At 34.4% G+C, this 21,613-nt stretch overlaps 1 protein-coding gene across 4 annotated transcripts in view; it reads left to right on the forward strand.

Annotated features, from left to right (window-relative positions):
• LOC126747011 (probable G-protein coupled receptor CG31760) overlaps positions 1-21,613 on the forward strand; it is a 165,254-nt gene that overhangs the window by 5,001 nt on the left and 138,640 nt on the right. For all 4 annotated transcript variants that reach the window (XR_007664069.1, XM_050455479.1, XM_050455482.1 and 1 more), the window contains exon 2: positions 20,935-21,040. The gene's annotated coding sequence lies outside the window, so the exon portion shown is untranslated. The remainder of the gene's footprint in view (positions 1-20,934; positions 21,041-21,613) is intronic.

A 21,613-nucleotide genomic window follows, 5' to 3' on the forward strand; every position in this document is an offset into this window, starting at 1 on the left:
TAGCTGTCCAACAATGTGGCCATAACAAAGAAAATATCCCAATCCAAGGCACCCTTGTCCTTGAGTTAAACCCTAGCTGCACCATACAAATTCAGGACTTCCATATTAGAAGTTTCCACGATACAAACACCCATTTTCACAACATTGAATTACCCAAGCTGACCTTAGATTTAAATGTTCGCCCTAATGCTATTGATTTACAGCCCTTTGAACTCAATAGCTTAAACTTCGATGAACTTAAGAACATTCAAACCATGATGGACATCCAAGCCAAGAAAATGGAAGAAACCAGCCAAGGACCTGTCCATATAACAAAAGTTAGCGTATGGACCATCATCCTGTATATCCTGATGACCACTGTAGCCACCTTCCTGTTGCTAAGAAAGACAAGAAAATTAATCCAGACCAAAAGAAAACATCCCAACCAAACCACCACCACGACCAGTGACGACGAAGAAACCCTACAGAATCCGAGCCATATTGTCATATAATTCACCCCTGGGTTAATTTCTTAGGAGGGAGGAGTTATGGGTACCAACCCGCCACCTTATGCCGACCCTGCATACTTTATTTAGAAATAGCTTAGTTTGTATTGTCATCATTTTTAGAACCTATAAATATAATGTAATAGGCGAGAGCAATAATAATTATTATAGTAATCGATGTAGTTATTATCTATCAATCAAGTAAGTTGTAAGTTAGTTAGTTAGTCCCTGTTCTCAATAAATTTGTTTTTTTTTAAAAAAGCAAATGCTGGTTGTTGTCCTATAACTTGCATTTCTTGCCGCTGGTGTAGTAAGTACGTATCTGGTGGTTATTATTAAAAAGAGTTTAAGGTCTTAAGGGAAGCATCATTCTTTGCTTAACGAATCATATCTATTTCTGAAGGTCCTTAGTGGCATCCAGCCTCCATTTTTAATATTGTTTGTAATTTTTATGCTAAAGAGTAGCAATCTTGCTCTTGTTAAATAAGTCGAAATTTTCGAAATATTAAGTGGTACTTTCAGTTTAAAAGTTAGAAGGGAGGCCATTTATTAATTACATTCTGTTATTAATTACATTATTTATTTTTATTTATTTTCCATGTAGAACAAAAAATTTATGAGATCGAGATCCTACTACAGCTAAGCAAGAAAGAATTAAGTATTTTGGTCCCAAAGATTGGGGACCGCATAAGGTTGGAAAAGGGAGTAAAAATAAGCTTAGATAACTTACAGGAAAATGTAAGTATAGAAAGTCTTTATTAAAAATAAGGGAAGAATGGTGGACTTGAAATTTATAGGTTCTGCCCTTTGGTTACCAAATGAAGTTCAACATTGTCAAAAGCTTTATTTTTCCAAGCACCAATTTTTATGAAGCTACCACTTTTTGTTGAAAAATTAAAAATATCTTTTTCTTTTAATTCTACCCTTAAGGTTTTAATTTTTTTTTTATTTTTTTTTTATTTACATGCATAACTAACGAATATTTTTGACTATATTGTAATTTTAATTATAGTTAATTATAGTTTAATTATAAACAACACAGAAGTACTGTCAGAATTTTTCTAATAAACGCATACATTTTCCAACTTATATACCCAATATATTATAAATATTAATCCATAAATAAGTAAAAAGTTAACATGCACTGGTTTGCACTTTGAAGATTATCAAGAGATCAGTTTAATAAAGGTTCCAGTGATTATCAAAACCTTAATCGAACATCGAATGTTCATGATTTTATATTAAGAAAATCAGGAAATAAATCAATAATTTGACTTTATAATTCAATTTTAAATAGTGCATCTCCATCTGACGCAATAGTTATTTTAAATTGCGCTGTGTTTTACGCCTACGTGAATATTGGCTTTAATAACACATAACAACTAATCATTTGTCAAACTTGTCATTTGATTTAATGATGATGACTAAGGGGTGCTTTACACGCATCCGCATTATATCTTTCATTATTGACAAACTTTCACAAAAGCTTGACCTGTCAACAAAACAAATTACTTGTAAACAAATTGTATTTGTTCACTTTCTCTTACTACTATTTATGTTGTTTTTTTTTTGTTTTTAATAGAAAATATATACTTTTTTAAATTATAATATATGGCTATTAATTTTTTCAAAAAAAAGATCTTGAGCTAAGATACCAAGTTTTTTCATACAAGTTCTTTAATTTCTTGTGACAAAAGAGAAATATTTAGTGGAAAAACAATGCGATCTTATACCAAGAGAGAAAATGTTGCGTTAAAAACAAAAATAATAGAACAAATATTTTGAGTTTTTGATTTAAAAGTAGATAGCATTCAATCAAATCATTTTTTCTTTGGTACCAAGCGAATTGTATTAGTGTCAAAAGCCCTTTAGCTAAATTAAAAAAAAAATCTCTTGTGTCAAATCTTCCGTAACATAAACCAACTGTTTTTGGACTTGCGACAATGTATTATATCTCTTACATTGGAGCAATACTCTTGTACCAAATTTTTTAATCTCTTCGTCGAAGGGAGAAGTTTCTATCACAAATATCTGTGCTTTTGATTCAAAATGTTAATTACTACGGACAATATCGAGCTCTCTCTGGCACCAAAGCAAACCAAATCTTGTAATCACCTCTTTTTCTCTAATTCTAAAGGATTTTCCTTTTTATAACAAGAGCTTTCGCATTTGGACCTATTCAATAGCGCGAAGCATTTAGTTGAAATTCATACGCATTTATGGCAAAGGATCCGTTTTTTCAGTGTAATTGTAGGCAAGTTTTTTTTTGCATCTGTAGTAAGTTGCAGAATATTTAAAGTCCTTATATCTCTTTATTCTTTAAAGCAAAACGAAAATAAGAATTCCCAAATTCCAAGCAAAAAATTAATTATAAAAATAAAAAAATAGATTAAGTAGGTTATGTTGAATTGAATATTTTTTCTTCCTCTTATTCTCTATATCTTTGTTTTTCATCTTCTTCCTAAAACTCTTAACATGTCAAAAAGCTCCCTCTACAACGAAAAATGCTCAACACAGACGATCAGGCAATGTAATACCCATTCGCTAACGTTGTTCTTACTGGGTTTTTAATTCGAACAATTGTACACGTCTGCACGTCGTTGTTTTAGGTGTAAATTACCACTGCTACCATCTATAGTAAAAAAATACGTTGTAAAAATAGCAGAGTTTTACAACAGTTGCGATACAGGTGCAATACGTCGAAGTTTGGTCGAAAATAAGGCAAGGCGCACATTGAGACACATGCGACGCAACCCACGCAGGGCAGCACAAACGTCAAAGTCCACGAAATTCGTGGGATGTGTCGGCTGAACGCATATTGTTACCAGAGACAACCAAAAAAAAAAAAAAATTTGGTTGTCTCTGTTGTTACACCACTTAAGTTCTGAGTCAGATTCGGACGCAGATTGGGGAACAGAAGTTTTGCTGTACGACCTATCAAAAAAAAGAAAGAAATCATATTGGAAAAGCAATTACATGAAAAAAAGGCAAAGTCATGGCGAATTTAATCTGTCATCTGAATTCTCGGACTCAAAGTTTACAAATTATTTTCGACTAAATAAAAATCAGTTTGATGAAGTGTACAATATAATAGAAGAGACAATTTATTCTGAAGGTTGTAATGCCCAGACACCCATAGGAACAAAAGAAAAACTAGCTGTATTCTTAAGGTAAGAAATTTATTTAATGTAAACTAAAAAATTATTTATTTAAAAAAAAATAACATTGGAATGCGTTTTTGTTAAATTGAAAAGTCATGAAAAAATGATGCGGCGTCTTTGGACTACGCACTGACTGTCTCTGGTGCCTCTGTACCAGGAGACTGAAGGGGTGTGCTAGAAAAAGATGAGTAGGAAGCATGGGAGTATGATGTTGAAGGGCTGCAGGTTCCCTGAGATATTGGTTAAAGCTGGTGCAAAATTGGAGTCTGAGAACCAGTTTGTGAAAAATTTTGAAGTGAAGAAGTGCCTAACTGTAAATATTCAGCTTCTACTTCTGACACTGCTTCATATACTCTATTTTTTATAACATGTTGGTACGTAGCAGGCATTTCCCTTATTATTTCATACATGGCCAAAAAAACTTTTGAAGTCCATCACGTTGAGGCGTTACTGCCTCTTCACTGGCTTTTTTTCTTTCAATTGCCCGTTCTTCAGCTCTTTTTTCCCGCCGAATCATCGATTTCTTCAGTATGCCGGCTATATCATCTTTTTTCATTCGCTTATTTTTCTGAACAATAGTGTCCGACATTGATTTAGAATTACCAGAATTATTTATGTGTATATTTATATGTTTATTATTATGTGTTTTGTATTTTTATTTAGCAAATGTTTGGTTTCAGTATTCTCCTCTGCGGAGAAGTTTTCAGTGTTTTTATTTTCATTTCAAAAGACCGACATCCTGCATCAAAAGACCGGAAGTTCCTTGTGCTGTAAATTCTACCCAAACCTCTGGATTTGTGTCTTTTTCTCAATGGCACCTGAGCCAGGATAGCATTATGATCAGACAAAGCTGGATCAAATACATTACAAATTACATTCTCCTGTATATTGGAGGCAACATAGTCAATGGTTGTTGATGTGGTACCTGTTACACGCGTAGGGCTGTTAACATGCATAGAAATATTAAAAGAGGAAAGCAAATTAATTAAATCCAATGTAGCCCTATTCTCCCCATCTTCAAAATCTATATTAAGATCGCCAGCAAGAATTATAGTATTTTTAGGAGAAAATTTTAAAAGGAATTGTTCAAGCCTATCTAAAAAGTACTTATACTACTATTTGGGGAACGATACATACACACAATATAATAATTGGCTTTACCAGAATAAACAATTGAGAATTCAAACTCCTTTTCGACACAAAGATCATCAAAATCGCCAAAACCAACAAAGCCGTCGCAAAAACATTGATGCACAAGAGCCACAATGCCACCATATCCAAGGCCAGCCCTACAGAATTTGGAAGCTACAGAGTAGCCAGGAAGGGAAATTGGTTCCTCATTTCTTAACCAGTGCTCAGTAAGTAAGACAATGTTTGGAAAATTTAAACTGTCTAAAAGTATATACAAATCATCAGATTTACCGCGTAGTGATTGAATATTCAAAAGCATAATAGAAATGCATGCGTCGAAGTTGCCTAGAATTAACCAAGGCATCAGCTGAAGTAGAGTTAAGAGTAAGAGGAGAACTATCAGAGTTAGAGCCACTGGAATGCTTATCAAAATTAACATTAGATAATGGAACGGGGGAGAGTATAAAATTTCTTTTTAACGCATAACTAACAGTAACAAACAAAACCAGACGAACACAAAGAGCACTAATTCTAAATTTATTATTTTGAGAGTTATTGCTGAAAATTCTTACTGAAGCCCTTTGGGACTTAAGAAATCTATTACAAATAGATACCACATGAAAATAATTAAACTTATTTGTATCATCGTAAGTTAAGCTTAAAGTTAAATTAGTGAATTTACCCAAAGAAAGTAAACCATAAAAGGAGTGACAGTCAAAATAAGTTGATCCTAAATCTAAGCAAACAATAATATTATCCGTACTAACATAGTCAGTGATTAATTCAAATATACGGTTTGCCATCTGGGATAAAGTATAGTTGGCGTGAACTTCACCGTGAATAGAATAGATCTTAGAGTCCAAAGAATGTGTCATCCCAGAGGCTACACCTCTTGCAGTCTGATCACCAAACACCAGGACCTGCTTTCTGCATACATTGACAGGATTACTTGTCACAAAAAACTCTTTAACATCAGGTACTGTTAAATTCTTGGTACTAGAAGGATTGTCAAGTTCTGTACTAAGTGTACAATGAGTGTCAGATTCGATATCCAAAGAATCCTGGATAACTTCCTCGCGTGAGTTAGAGGCTTTAAATACCTCCATGTCATTTTTGAGAGAAGCTATTTCACAAGAGTATGATTGATTTTCTGCTTCAAGAAGTCTAATTGAAGTAATCATTTTTTTGCATATCGAATTAGCTTCTTCTAGATCTTTCTGGAGTAAAGATATTTTTTCCTTCTGATCAGAAATAGAAGTTTTCAAAAGTTCTTCATTCAGCATTAATTTATCAATCTCAGATCGCAACTTAATAACCTCTTCTCTTTTGTTATTTAATTCCTCAACCATTTTGCGCTCTGCTTCCAATATATCCATCTCGAAGTCCTGAGTTAGTTTGCGTTCTTTTCGAAAAGCATTATCCCTAGATTCTAGTTCCTTATGCAAATCAGTCACCCTATCCTGTAGAAAACTAATTTCATCATTTTTAGATAATTCTAACTGTTCAATAAAGATGTTCTTTTCATTGAGCGTGGATTGAAGCTCGGCAACCAATTTAAGTGCATTATCATGCTCAACGGATTTTACAGAATTAGGTGAGGAAGCAGTTGATTTGCACACATCAGAACAAAAAATTTTTGTTTGTCCTACTTTTTCATGTGACCGAAAATCCCTTTCCAGACAGCTTGGGTGAAAAACTCCCAAATATTCAATGCATAAATAATTATTAAATGTTTTATTAGCACAGCATTTAAATTTACTTTTTGGCTCCATACCATACATTTTGTGTGATTTTAAATGTGTTACCCTCGCGTGGTCGATTTCCCATATAAGGAACTAGAAAATCCATTTGCTTCTGGTATTTCCAGAGTTTTATCACGGTTGCCGCAGATCCACTTTTAAAAGTATTTTTCTGTCTACGTAATGCTTCACGATGACAACCTCGCAATTTAAGTCAACTTTGTTTTGCCTTGCTTCCTGCAATAAAATATGAACATTTTTAGATTTAACTATTATAACATTTCTTCTTTATAAAATAATATCGTTGTTTTTTTCATTTACAGATATTTGGCGTCGGGAGACAGTTACAAAAGTATAGCCTATAGCTACAGATTGGGCGATCGCACGGTTTCCAATATCGTTCTTGAAGTATCAAAAGCTATTTGGGAAAATATGCAACCCGTATATTTACCACAGCCCACAACTGAAATGTGGCAAAAAATATCTTTGGAGTTTGAAGACAAATGGCACTTCCCACATTGCGTAGGTGCCGTTGACGGTAAACATATAGTTATAAAGAAACCGTCAAAAACGGGATCCTCATACTATAACTATAAACATAATTTTTCCATTGTCTTAATGGCGAGTGTTGATGCTAACTATAAGTTTACAACAATAGATATTGGATCAATGGGAAGATTTAGCGATGGAAATATTTTTTCTAGTAGTCCATTAGGAAAAAAAATAGCAAACAAAACTTTGAATCTACCAGATCCCAGTGAACTACCAACAGAGGAGTTCACAGGGGGATGAGACATTTCCTTTAACACAAAATTTTATGGGACCCTATCCAAGAAGAAACGTGCTTGGTAATTACAACACTAAAGTATTTAATTATAGATTGTCACGAGCGCGCCAGTGTGCAGAATGTGCTTTTGGAATTCTAGCTTCGCGATTTCGTATTTTCAAAAAAGCATTTGAAATAAAAGTGGACAGTGTCGTCAGTATCGTGCAAACAGCTTGTATATTACACAACTATTTGACAAAAGAAAAGGTTAAAATACTTTGGACGAACAACTAGAAGAAATGCCTATATCTCAGTTACTTCCCTTACGAGCAACAAATAGTAGAAGTTCATTGAATGCTTTTGCGGTGAGAGAAAAGTTTACAGCGTATTTCAACACGGATGGTAATGTACCCTGGCAACAGCAAAGTGTTCGAAGTAGAAAATTTTAAAATTTTTAATTTAACATGTTTAGCAATCGTGTTCCAGATGTCATCTTTTAGTTTGGATTTCATATATGAGGGACCATTTGTATCATATAGAACAGGAAATTTTCTGACAGCCTCAATAAGTTCTTCCTGCAATGTTTGGCAATTATTTTGCCACACTCGCTCACGAAATCTGTGTCTCGAATACTGGGCGACACACGTTTTGTTTGGCACATTCGTGGCTTAAGCTGTGCTGCGTCCTCATAGCAGGCGTGCAATGCTAACTACATGATACAAAAACGTGGCGTGTGCTGCCCTGCGTGGGTTGCGTCGCATGTCTCAATGTGCGCCTTGCCTAAACGTCGTTGCAAAACCGACTAAATTTTGCACTGAAAACAACGTTGCAACTAGTGAAAATAAGAGTAATCTCGACTTAGCTGCCTGCAAATTGTTACTTGGGATATTTCAGCTATAAAAAATCGGTGTACTTTCAAAAATGTCATTTTATCGATTTAACCCATAAGGGAGGATCTGTTTAAAATCTATCAGGATAAAATTAGATTAAAATTACCTGCACACAAGATATATAATAAAGTCTTTGTGCTTAAAACCAACATCGAATTTCAAAAGGCTCAATTGTTCGCTATTTGGCTATTGTGGGGTCCACTTCGCTACTGTGTATACGACAGGGCTTAAAGGATCATTTCGCCCCCCTGTTGTGGCCTAATTAATTGCACTGGCAGGCTCTTGTTTCTATATAACAGCAGTAAACAGATTCGAATATTCGTAATAGATTGATGCTGGTGAGGTCGAAAGTTATTTTCGCCCGGTTACAAATCCTTCCTTCATATGCGGTTGTTGTTCATAAAAAATATTTATTTATATAATAATCTCGTGTTAATTAATTAAACAGCGACACACGTTATATCTGGTATATTTTAAATTAACTAATGGAGATAATCGAAACCTTAATTACCGGAAAACACGATCGTACACGATATAATAAATTTTTCGGTATAAATCACGTAACCGGACCGTCGGTACTGTAACCGCACAGATCGCTTTCCCAGATTAATTCGTGCCGTATGGTAAAGTGAGAATCATTAACTGTTAAATTATGGAGGCCCCCACGTCCGTAATATGTATCTATGACACGGTTAAATGTGATCAGAACTGATAGGAATGGAATGGGGGTTAAATGCGGAGGCCCATTTACGTGATGATTCAGGTTTCCACATTTACCTTCATCAGGACTCTATAACGGCATTAAAATTCGAATTTTCTGCAGCGGATAAATACTTGTGATGTAACAAGATACGACAAAATGGCCGACGAAAAGTCTGTCATAGATTGACAATATGTGTAGTTGAACCAACGTTGAATATCCGAAACTTTTCGACGTTGACTTACGTTGTCACAGCACATTAAATCAACGTTGACGAGACGGCACAATGTCATAATTGAGACAACGTTGTTTCTGTTTGTTGAATCAACGTCGTATTTTACGTTAATCTCAACCTTCTATTCAATATTGATTTTAGGTGATCTACTTAAGTACACAGAATGTTTCAATTTTGACTCATCACCATTCTGTTCTTGTTAAATATAGTAAAGTTGTCAAATTGAATCAAAGGTACTCCTGCACTATAGTAAGTCTCAGTTTGAGTATAGAAAATTATGCAAGTAATTAAGTCACTCCACTCCAATTAAACCATTCTTTATTATAATATCTTTGCTATTTAAAAATAATTAATATTTCTTTCAAAAATTCTTAAATATATCTTTTAAATACTGTCTATTCACCGTTGATTTTTGGTATAGAAACGACTACTTCGTCAACGTTGATTCAACTATCCCTTGCTGCTTGGGCTGTACCTATGACACGGTTAAATTCAAATTCAAATGCATTTATTTATCAATATAATAATATTTTTAGAAAAGACCTTATGCCACAAAACGGCCAATTTAACGATTACAAGATACTACTAATATACATGGTATCTATGGACAAAACTTCCTACTAGATAAAACATTTAGCATTTAAAGATTAACTAAATAGTGATTAAAAAGTACCTCATCTCAAAAATATAATAAGTGGCAAATAGGAATAAAATACAAAAAATGAGAAGATATTAAAGCTACTAGCACTAGTTACTAGCAAAATGCAATCTTCTCGGTAAGAAAGCCATAGATCATAAATATATAACAAAATTATCACAGTAATTAAAGATATCACTAAAATAAAATTAAAAATTAACCATTGAAAAAAAAAGAAACAAACCAAGAACAAAAGCTTGTACACATGGTTTTTACTCGGTCTTTATCAAAATATTACAAAATGCCTCTTTCATATATAAAATGCTTCACTTTTAAAGACTGATGCAACAAATCTTTTGAAATGAAAGAAGTCGTCCATATTCTCAAAGAGACCTTGATATAAATAAATCAAAAGAGAACAACACAAAGTCTCGGTCTCAAAAAATTCTTTTATTTGTTAAAGTGGTGACACGTGTTTCGCTCCTAAGAGCATCATCAGACCTTAAGACCAATATAGATTTAACGTTCAGTATGTGTGTGTACCCAGTCAGGCATGTTTTTAACCTTCTTAACTTTGTGTTGTTCTCTTTTGATTTAGATATTTTGAAGCAAATCAAGGCTTATACAGACTTTATATTAATTGAGAGATGGTTAAAAATGTGAATACTTCAATAAATAAGAGAGTTCCTAGTCAAGTCACTCCTAAATAAAGGCTTACAGGTCCCTCTAGTGATTTACGAACAAACTTACCTAATTGCTCTTTTCCGTAAAATAAAAACATATTGACTTCAGATCCAAGTTCATCTGCTACATACCTTATTAACAGCATAACACCCATAAGTCAGTTTCTGTTTCAAGGATAAAATAAAATTTTCGCCTATCATCGATGAAAGTTCTAGTTTATTAGCAGTTGTTGTCTGATCAGTGCAAACAAACTTAAATGCCAATAATTTAATTTTATTTATGTTTAAAGACAGGAGATTAGAATCGCACTATTGCTTCACCTTACTTAAGTCCCCTGCTACAATTTCCATTAATATCTTTATGATCTTTAGTCTATAACATGGTGGTCATCATCTGTAAAAAATGTGAAACGACCTCTTATATCAAGAGATGCAAGGGCATTAAGATAAACAGCAGACAAGTTATCCATTGACATGCCTTATGCTAGACAAGAGTGATTGAAACCATTCCAGAGCAAGCCCTCTAAAACGTAAGTCGTGTATTAATCGTGTCGTAATCGTGTTTTTCAAAGAAAAATACCAGGGTTTTAAGGGTCAGTAAAAAGTACAGAAAAATACGAAAAAAACGATGGAGCCAACAGTAGCAGTGCCAGTTGCTAAATTGATGGGTAACAATTGGATCAGTGGGAAGTGGGAAGTAATATTGAAGTCCCCTATGAAAATGGTGTTATTCTCTTGAATGGGTTAAAAAGGGGAAAAAATCGAATAGAGTTTGGTAGATAGCTGGAGGCGAGTTTGGTTTAATGTAAATTACAAAAATATATACTACTTTAATAAATATGAATAGCTTACAGCCTAATATATCAACCTCAGGCAATAAGAAGTTCAACCATGGTTGATGGTATCTCCGATTGCACCCCAAGCAGAACACCTTCTAGACACATTCATCGACGATCCTTTCTGAATACTGTATTCAAGACCCCATCCTGAAGCCAAGTCTCAGTTACGGCCACCAGCTTATTTTCACATAAAGATACAGATTTAAAAATTTCACTACTTTTAGAGTTCAGACCTCTGACATTCTGGTAAATAAAGCTAATATTCTTGCCAGACACGCCAATTAGTTTAAATGTTGGTTACTAACAATTTGAGGTTTACCACCTCGGTGTAAGATTTTCAAGTTTGTTTCGCCTCCATCTAATCGATCCCATCAAAACCTGCTTAAGCCCTCTGTATTCCTCAATCTGCTGTGGAGTTCTGTCTTGGCTAATTACCAGGTTTTTCAGTTGAGAGTTTTGTCTCAGTTTCCTGGCATTATGCAAAATGCTCATAACAAGATCACGAGATTTACAAATTACTTTAATGGGCCTGTTTCTGTTATTATTCATTTTTCCTAAGCGAAAAGCTTGGATGTCCGCCTCTCTAGCTTTAGTGCATTGTTCTATGACCTGGGTGGCAATATCCTTGGGATTGGATATTGTTTCCGAACAATTAAATATTATAATGTTATTCATACGATTTTCCCTTTCTTGATATTCTAAAAAGAAGTTCTCTAATGTATCAACTGTCGGCGGCAAGTTACTTTTGGGAATGGAAAGTGTAGAGGCCTTTTAAAGTATTCAGCTCCTGTACCAGTGTATCAATTTTCTGGTTGAGTAGGCTATTGTTTTCCCTTAGCAGGGTATTTTTCTCTGTTATAATTTCGGTGTTAAGCAATTTCATATATGTTATTTCTACTTCATTAGCCTTCATAATAGAGTCTTTGCGGGTGGTTAAAACGTTACCTCCACTTTGTGCATAAGAACCATTTCCTCTCTGGATCAGAGCCAAGTTTTCCTTCTTATAATCAGGGCACCAAAAAAGGCGAGCTCGAGTTTGTAGAAGAGCCGTTCTAACTTCAGTAGCAGTTTTTATGCCACTACAAGCCCTGCAAATCGCTTAACCACATGAATCGTAGCAGCAGCCAAAGACAGTGTTTTTGTCTTCCTTAAATACACAAGATCCTTTACAAACATACATTTTATTGACTCATAGTTGTAAAGAAGTAAGTAAAATTATAAATGAGATGTTCACATACAAAACCACCACAGAGGAAAGCTCAGAACAGTTTCAAGATATCACAACACATAACCTCAATATAAGGGCCAAGAGCCCAAAAACTACACAACTGTACACAAGTAAAATATGCTACCAATCACTCACTTAGTTTAATTATATTTGGTTAGGTAAATACTAATTAAATTGCATCAGAATACAGAGAGTAAACAACATGTGTGACCTTTACCTCAATCCCAGTTTATAATAGATACTTTGAAGTTATTCGGAAATGTAGCTATTTTAAAAGAAACATTAATTGAGGGAGCTCGATCTGGAAAACTTTAAAGAATATTAACAGGCAAACCATCAATCCCATAAGTGTGTTTATTTTTAGCTATGGGAAGAATATTTTTAACCTTGTCATGTACATTTGTCCGAGTGAAGTAAAAGGAGTCCTTGACAGTAAATACGTTTATTAAAAGCTAGGGGATTTAGTTTGGGGTTTAGATTATCTGCTATAGAACAGTAAAACTGATTAAAGACATTTGTGTCAATTGGATATTGTTTAGTTTCCATTCCAGAGTTACTTAATATTACTCCAATTTTCCTTTAGGTTATTGTGTGCCATCTCAATCTAGGCCCTTAGTTAGTCGTTCTTGGCCCTTCTTATACCTATTATACTAACTTGCCTATACCTATTATAGTAGAAGTAGAAACATGGATTAGTTGTAAATTTTCCCAAGGCATGTAAACATTTTATATTTATTGACGAAGTTTTTAGACGAAGTGGATTTTTTTGTTTTTCCTTTAATTTTCTGTAAGTCGGAAATTTATTAAAAACATTTAAGCAATAACATTTATGCAAGAACCATGAGAAGATCGACCGAGTTCCTAGAGAAACACATGGAAAACTTGTTTATGGTATGCAAAAATGTAAAAAAAAGATTTTTTTATATATATGTATAAGTAAACAAACAAAAAGTACAGATAAGGAAACTGAGCCGTAAAAACGGCGTTCCGATCACACTTAATGCCATCTTCTCTGTTTACAGCCACCTTATTGCCTCTTGACTGTTAAAATAGCTTTGGACAAATTTTATAGCATTAACTGACGAGCCGAAATATTGCAGCTTGACTAATAGCAGATTATGGTTTATAGTGTCGAAGGCCTTGCTTAAATCAAGCTGCGATATACAAGGGCAACACTAAGTTCTTCCTTAGACCGCGAACATAATTTAATATTCTCCAATAACCTAATATTTTTTAATTAAGGATGCTTGTGTTCCATGTATCTGTCATTATCATTAAGTGCCTAGCATTCGAAAGTTTTGTAATATTGACCTGTATAGGAGGATTCAAATTCAAATTTCGCGCCCCGGATTAACATCTGTGACGTAACAATACATGACAAAATGGTCGACGAGAGGTCTGTCTGTTTGATCATTGGGTTCTTGAAATGAAAGGTACTTTGGTCGTTGCAACTCGTTTTTACGTTTTAAATTATACAACTTATCAAAGAGAGAAATCAAGGCCAGTTGACCCACCGCGTTGGTTCTGTCACTGCCCGTCATTTACGGCCGATCCAACGTTGCCACGTCTAACAACTAAATCTAATACTACCTGAACGTATGAATAAAACCAAATGGAAAAATGGAATAAAGCAAAACGCATTAAAATTTAAATTAAGCGACACTCCTCTCTAATATTGAATTTATTTATTATGGTTTAATCCATTAACGTAACCGATCCGCCTTGAGCTAACTTCATTCATTTTTAAGAAAACAGATTTTTTGTTTTAAATTTAATAACCTTAAGGGCTGTTGTACCTTTTTCATGATTAGTTTAGAATATCCCTGGGAAACGGGGAAGGGGCCCGTGCCTTTTTACCGGATGAAATTGGATCCCGGATTCTTTTCGCTATACGGGTGGAACGAAACGTGACTTAATGCAGACTTGGCCCCTGGTTATATAATAATAATCGTGAGTTACATATGAAATATGAGAAAGAGAAATAGGCTTAACTGAGGTTATTCACAAATAAACAAACATTACTTTTACTAAGTTTTTTTTTCGACCCTCGTTCACATCGGTAAATATCCGAAAATAACCGTCAGGCATCAGGTAAAACAAGAAATGGGGGTAGCCCTAAAGAATTATTAATATTTGATGTACCTTTTCCACATTATGGGGCCGCTACGTATACCGGAATTACGATAATTGCCCTTTTACTATCATTAGTCATAATCCCGTTCCGAAGGTCCCGGGGTATTTTATTCCGTCGAAAATATAAATTCGGAAAATGGGTTACGGGCGCCGAGGGACTCTCGCTTCTCACATTTCCTATTAGGGAAAATAATTGGGAAACTTTATATTTTTCACGTGTTTTTTTTTTTGTAATTTAATTAAAATCCATATGTTCCACCCTATTTTTAGTACGCGCATATTATGAATGTAATTTTCGACACACCCTACGACCGAACAATCGAAAATTTGAAAGTTTCAATTGTATATAAATAAATCAAGGCGACGTCCCAAATAAATAAGACGGAAAAACTTTTCCTCCACGTGCCGCTCTTGAGTCTCCAATTGTGAAACTTTTGCTTCCATTAATAATTAAATAGTTGTATTTTTATGACCGTGAGCAAAAGTAAATCTAAGAATAATAATAGAGAACCCCACTGCGATTACTTCGAACGGAGTAATTATTCATCAAGTTTGGGAATTCTGGCTGAATTTTCGGGAAAACCTGCCGGCGGGAGTAATCTGCCTAAGTAGTCCTTTAATTAAATTAGTTTGACGGGACGAGAACAATATGAAGTCTGAAGTGGTAATAAGTTGTTTGGGAAAGTTGATTTTCAATTGTTTAAACGCTCATAACCCAATAAGTACTCATTTTAGAGGAAAATATGTGATAACTTAAATTGTAGGTTGGAAGATTTACTCTCAATACCGTTTTTTAAATTTTTTCGTGCTCAAGCTTTTTCTTGTATCAATCGTTTTATTTATTGTGAATGTAATTTTTGGAACACCCCCGTAACTATAACCGGCCAACCTATATTTAAACAACGCCTCCTGATTGGCTGACTAATATTTTCTAGATGAGATTTTCCGTTTGTCGTCGGGAAAATCTCAAAAAGGGGAAATATCAATCGATACCTAATATCGGAATGTGGCCTGGCACGGGCCCTATATCATACACGAAAATTGAATTGAAAATCGCGATATATATATAATAAATTCACAGTTCCAACATGACCGCGAATAAATCGTATTATAGCCAATTATTGTTTATAATAGAAAGTGATTTATAAGAAATAAATCGAAATTGGCGCCTTGTCAAATTTATTAATATGTCATAGGCACGAACTTATACCAGGACTGCTAATGCATATGGAAATGACCACTGCCTGGTGGCCACAATTTTTATAGTAGTTGTGTCCTTTTGATGTTGGTCACTCTGAACATTTTCAGTGTTGCCAACAAAAAAATATATTAAATAACGGTAATCCACACCGAGTCGACACGACTATGTCTATCGACGTTGTCGACTTAGTGTGTACGTTGCAATCAGGAGTATCAGGAATTTCTGCACCATAAAGTAGCTAATTATTGCTACTAGCAGAATATAAAGTAATACAGTATAAATACTGGTTTTGTGGTAGTATACAGGTTGGTTCAGGGACCGGTCAAGTCTTTGATGCTGAATCTCGATGGATTTATGAAGATGTTTGTGAGCTTAATTTCAATTTATTGAAGAGAATTGGTATAGCTTCATTGCTAGGCGGTGATAGGTTGATTTGAGGTAGTTCGATGTTTTTGTAATGGGTTTCTGGATCCTTGTAATTTTTGATGACAATGTTTCCGACACGAAGTTCACAAGTAGAATCCAGTTCTACGATGTAGGTGCCATTTAATGGGATATTGTCTTTATTGGAACCACAAGCCTGGATAGCTGCAAGAGGTCGAGGTACGATTAGCATCCATTTTCCTTCTTCCAGTTTTTCTGCTTTGTTGGTGGTAATTTGGATTTTCGTCTGCTGGCATTGGGATATTGATTCTCTGAATTTTAGCATCTGTACTTCGCAAGATGCATCTTCGTCTATAGGCAAGTGGTTAAAGTCTTGGCAAGCGTATTCGTTGGTGGTGATCTTCCTGCATGGTTGGTTGGATTTTGCATACTTCAGCTCATTAAGGATTAGGTAGTTGGTTTGCGGAAATATTACATCGTGGAAGGTTTTTGAAGGTGTAGGTAGAGGATAAAGGTGGTACAGTAGATAACTGTTCTTCTTTACGATCGGCATTTCGATGATAAATATGACTTTATTTCCCTTTGCGTAACTTTTTATATTAAGGACTTTCTCAAACAGAAATACATTTTTAAAAGTTGGATCAAATGGGAGTTTACCGGATGTTAAACTCGTAGAAATTAATTGAATTTCCTTAAATAAGTCTTTTGGACTAATGATCGATGGATGAAAGGTATTTAATTTTGAAAAAGTTATTGCTATTTGAAGATCTTCTAAGACATCATACATTTCTTGTAAGAATGTGGTAGCATGATATAGCATTGGTATTAAATAAACTAAAAATAGGAATGTTTGCGACTTCATCGTGATATGTCATTGTGTGGGCGGTCTGAATATTAAATACATTAGACTTCTAGAGCTGCCGGTATCAATTAAAAAATGTGCTGTGATTTCGGGAATAAACACGTACGGTAAATCTGATCTTATGTTGTAATTATGCATATTAATTACGTTGGATATTGTGTTGTCTGAACTTGCTGAAAATTTTCATCTGGTTATATATTTTCACTTGAAGCGCAAGGATCGGATGTCTGAGCGTTATTGTAGTGATAAAGATCTTGCACGTCTGCATAATATGCATTTTCATTGGGATATGGGTCAGATTCGTTTTGCTCTAAGAAATCGTAATAATAATCATCTTGGAAATTATTGTAGCAATAATTATTATTGTCGTTGATTTGTTGTGCATGAAATTCTTAATAATTTAATTTATGGGGTGTTGGATTATGAATTATGGCTGTGCCTGAACTAGTGTCCATTGGCGTCGGCCTATTTAAATTGCTTCGAGCACTGCGGCTTCTAATTGATGAACTTTGATTAAAATTAGGTCTGTTATTGGTGTTTATTGAAAAATTTGAATTTGGGTTTTGGAAATATGGTTTTTGTTGAAAATTATTTGACGGTTGTGGTTGAGGGGGCCTTGGTACAAAAGATGCATTATTTATTGGAGGCTGTTGGGGGTTTAATGCAAACACATTATTTGAGGGTGGTGCTGGGCGGAAAATATTAATTTCTGGGGATGATTGGGCATTAAATGTTGGTTGTAAGAAAGGTATTGGGAATTGCTTATTATTATGGGGAAATGTTTGTTCATTATTATTTGTAGCTCTAACATGTTGATGTGGATATGTTTTAGTCTGTGGTGGTAGGTTTACAGTTGTGTTTTGATGTTGATTTCGGCTGAAATTTATAAAGTTTTCTTCTTCGGCGGCAAATGATAGTGCCTGTTCTAAATTAATTGGATTTTTAAGCCTAACTACTAACTGCATGTGATATTTGAGCCCTGCTAAGAAGGTTTTTAAAGCAAAATCGTCGTAATGGGCGATTTTAATTCGTTTTTCATTTTCATCAATAATTAAAGTACTTAATTTAGTAAACAAAAGACTTCTGGCATCTTGTATTCTTATGTCGAAATTTAATGGTGGTTCATTTTTATAAGGCCTAATAGAAATTAAGTCTTGTATTAGACAGTCAATACCCCTTTGATCTACGAATGTTAAATTTAAGGTTTCTTTTATTAAAGCCCAAGTATTTAATTCTGATCTAGAACCAATTAAATCAGCTGCTCTACCCCTTAATTTGCCTAAAATCGAGTCTATTAAAATTGAATTAATAGGGTCTCCACGAGTTTGACTATTTTGAAAATTTCTTAGAAGATTTTTACACGATAAAATAAATCTTTGCAATAACTTTGGATTCCCATCGAAATGTGGGATGTTATCCGTTTGGTATTTTAAAAGTGGCATATCAGTAGGCATGGTTCTGGATACAACTGATACAGATTCTACTTCGAGTTCTTCCTCCGGTAAGGCAGGTAAAGTATTGTCAATATCAGCGGTATTATCAGAAACAATTTGATTTAAATTAGGCGGATCCGTTTCAGTATTTGTTACGGATAACCTTTCCAAATGAGAAAGTAATTCGTCAATAATTTCAGAATTATTTTCAGACATAGAATTAATAAGAAATTACGCAAAATTACGTAACTTGACTAAAAAGAAAAAATAAAAACTTGAATAAAATTGTAACTCTAAATCCAACCTAAATAGAATTGCCAATCGTAAAAACAACAGTATATGTCATCGTTTACAATTGTGCAAAAACGGAAAAATCAATTTAAAAATAAAGGAAAAAGAAAGGACAATGAGCACTTACAATAGCAAAAATCCAGCGATGAAAAGCTGCATTCTCTTAGACTACGTTGCCTTTAGGAACCGATGCTTGTGTTCCCAAGCCTAATCTAGGGTGGGTCGAAGTTGGACCGTTGCTGAACGCTCTTCTCCCAATAGATTTGGTCGAAGTTTGACTTCCTCCTGGGTGCTGCCTCTTCGTAAATTCACAAGGCTCGCGATTGCCGATAAACCGTAAAAACGCGATTTTTGTCGGATATTGTTCGACTTAGAACTCCGTCGACTGCGCCAGTTATAGATTTGAAAGACGCAAAGGCTCCTTTAAAAAATTTTATTTTAAGAACGTTACAGCGTTGTGACTTAACTCTACTAAAGCTTAAATCTATCTGATTAAAACGATACAAATTACTTCTTAGCTAAAGTAAAAATTATAACAATGCAAAAGATCATATTCTATAAACTCAGGAATAAAATATAATATAGTAAGGGGTTATATGTTCCATAACTAACTGATCGTTTTTTTGTGACTTTATGAATACTGATAGAAATTTCTGTGTCAGTGACCGGTGCAAGAAAAAAATTACGGTTCGAATATTTTTAAAAATAATTTATATTGCGGTTAATTATGGACCAGGCCGGTTTGCTAATGTTCGTAGACTTTTGTAAAAGTTGATTGTTGTTATGTTTTTTGCCTCCGAGATACTTTTTCTAAAGTTTTATATTGAGATTTAATGTTAGGATCCCCAGTGACGTTTGAGAGCCAATGCAAATTTTTTACTTGTTTTGAAATATTTACAATTTTATCGGTTACCCACTGACATTTATGTTTATTTTTAGTGCTTATGTTTAATTTTTTTTCAGGAAAGGATATGTTAAAATGGTGGGTAAAAGTAGTTAGGAAATTTTCAAATTTTGTGTTTAAGTTAGGCTCAAAAAAAACGTTCAGCCAGTGCTCTGCTAATAAAGAGTCATGGTCAATTTTTTTTTCTGGGTTTTTTGTTACGACAGCACTTACCTCTGTGGCCTGCCTCTGAACTGCAACGACCACCAATACAGCCTTATTATGATCAGAAAATTCACAGTCTTCCGTAAATGACAGTATCCCACCGTAGTTAGTATAGATGTTGTCGAGCGTTGAGCCTGAAATGGATCTGGTAGGAAGAGAGTGTGATGGTTTAAGATTAAAAGTAGACATTAAGTCGTCAAAACTGGATTAGATGAGTTAGATGTATTATTAACATTATGAAATTCTAGATTAAAATCGGCTCCCAAAAACAAATAAGTGGCCTTCCTTTTTGCTGCTATCAGAAGTTTCTCTAGATTTTTTTGAAACAGAATAATTTTTTCTTTACTATAATCAGGAGAGCGATAGAGCGACAAAAACATGCAATTTATTTTTTCGAGTTTAAACTGACATGCGCAATATTCAAATGTTTGTTCGATACATTCGAGGTCAAAATATACCGGTTTTACCTTAAAATCTGACCTTGCAAATAAGGCAACTCCTCTGCCCCCCATATTTGATCTACACAATAAAAGGAACTTAAATAATAGTTTTCAAGTGAAAATGTTTTTATTTCGGATTCACTGCACCAGTGTTCTGCAAAACTAACCAGGGCAGGGTTTTTTAGTTTTTTCAAAAAAACCTCCATTTCTAGTTGCTTTTTACGGACGCATCTAGTGTTCTAGATGTTCATTAATTCTTTTTGGTAATGGTCTACAGGTTTCACCTATGTAAAATTTACCATTTAGGCATTTTATAGATTATATTTTTATTAAATTTATTTTCATTGAAAGGTTTAGTTTTTGTCAATAAGTATCGTAATGTGTTTTGTGATTTGAAAATAGTTCTTATATTAAGTTTTTTAATAATAAAAAATTTAATATATTATCAGCGTTGTTGTATAAATTAAACAATGCCATATAAAACAGGAAAACACACACCAGAATTTGTGTTCAGGGCAACTTATTGCCGAATTTCGAACGTTATACGGCCGATATCCAATTAACCGGGCTGTTCTCTTGTTGTTTCAGAAAACATCAACAATGTAGTCAGCGTTTCCGTTACCGAGCCCATTATATTAATGTGGATGTTGCTCGGACACAATCCAACCCCCAGAGGACAAAATTTACAATACCAGTAAGTATAATTAGCGTGAAACATGCGCGTTCTAATAATAAACCTCGTCATGCACAACAAACTGATTTGCGTTTGTACGATAAAAAGCGCCAACTTATTTTCGCCCTTAAATGTCATCAGGAATGCTTCCTTCAACTTGATTATCCGCCCTTACCGCGAGACTAATTTTACGTAAAAGGCTACAAATAGAATCCCTTTGAGGGTGTACCGCTTTTGCCCATCAGTCTGTTCACAATCGGACGGGCAATTAGATGAAAATGCGTGTGGACTTTTTACCATGCTCCAACGATACATTTATCGCGATAAACAAAAGGCCTTTTGTCGCCCCAGGGGGAGTTTTTCAGTTTAATCTTCTGTGAAAAAAAAGAAGGGATCTGATCGATATCGGGATTCACTTAATGGGACGAGGCTTTTATAACCGGCTATCGGATAAAGTAAGTTAGATTCGGAAATAATGTCGTTTAGGAGGAGGCGTTTAAAGTGTTACTGTAATAAAAGTAAGTCTTTAAAGGCCGTTTAATTTCATGCCGAACTGCCTGAAACCCTTTTTTATAGTGGTACATTTTTGGGTTT

Source organism: Anthonomus grandis, chromosome 18 (assembly GCF_022605725.1).
Source record: "Anthonomus grandis grandis chromosome 18, icAntGran1.3, whole genome shotgun sequence".
NCBI lineage: Eukaryota > Metazoa > Arthropoda > Insecta > Coleoptera > Curculionidae > Anthonomus > Anthonomus grandis.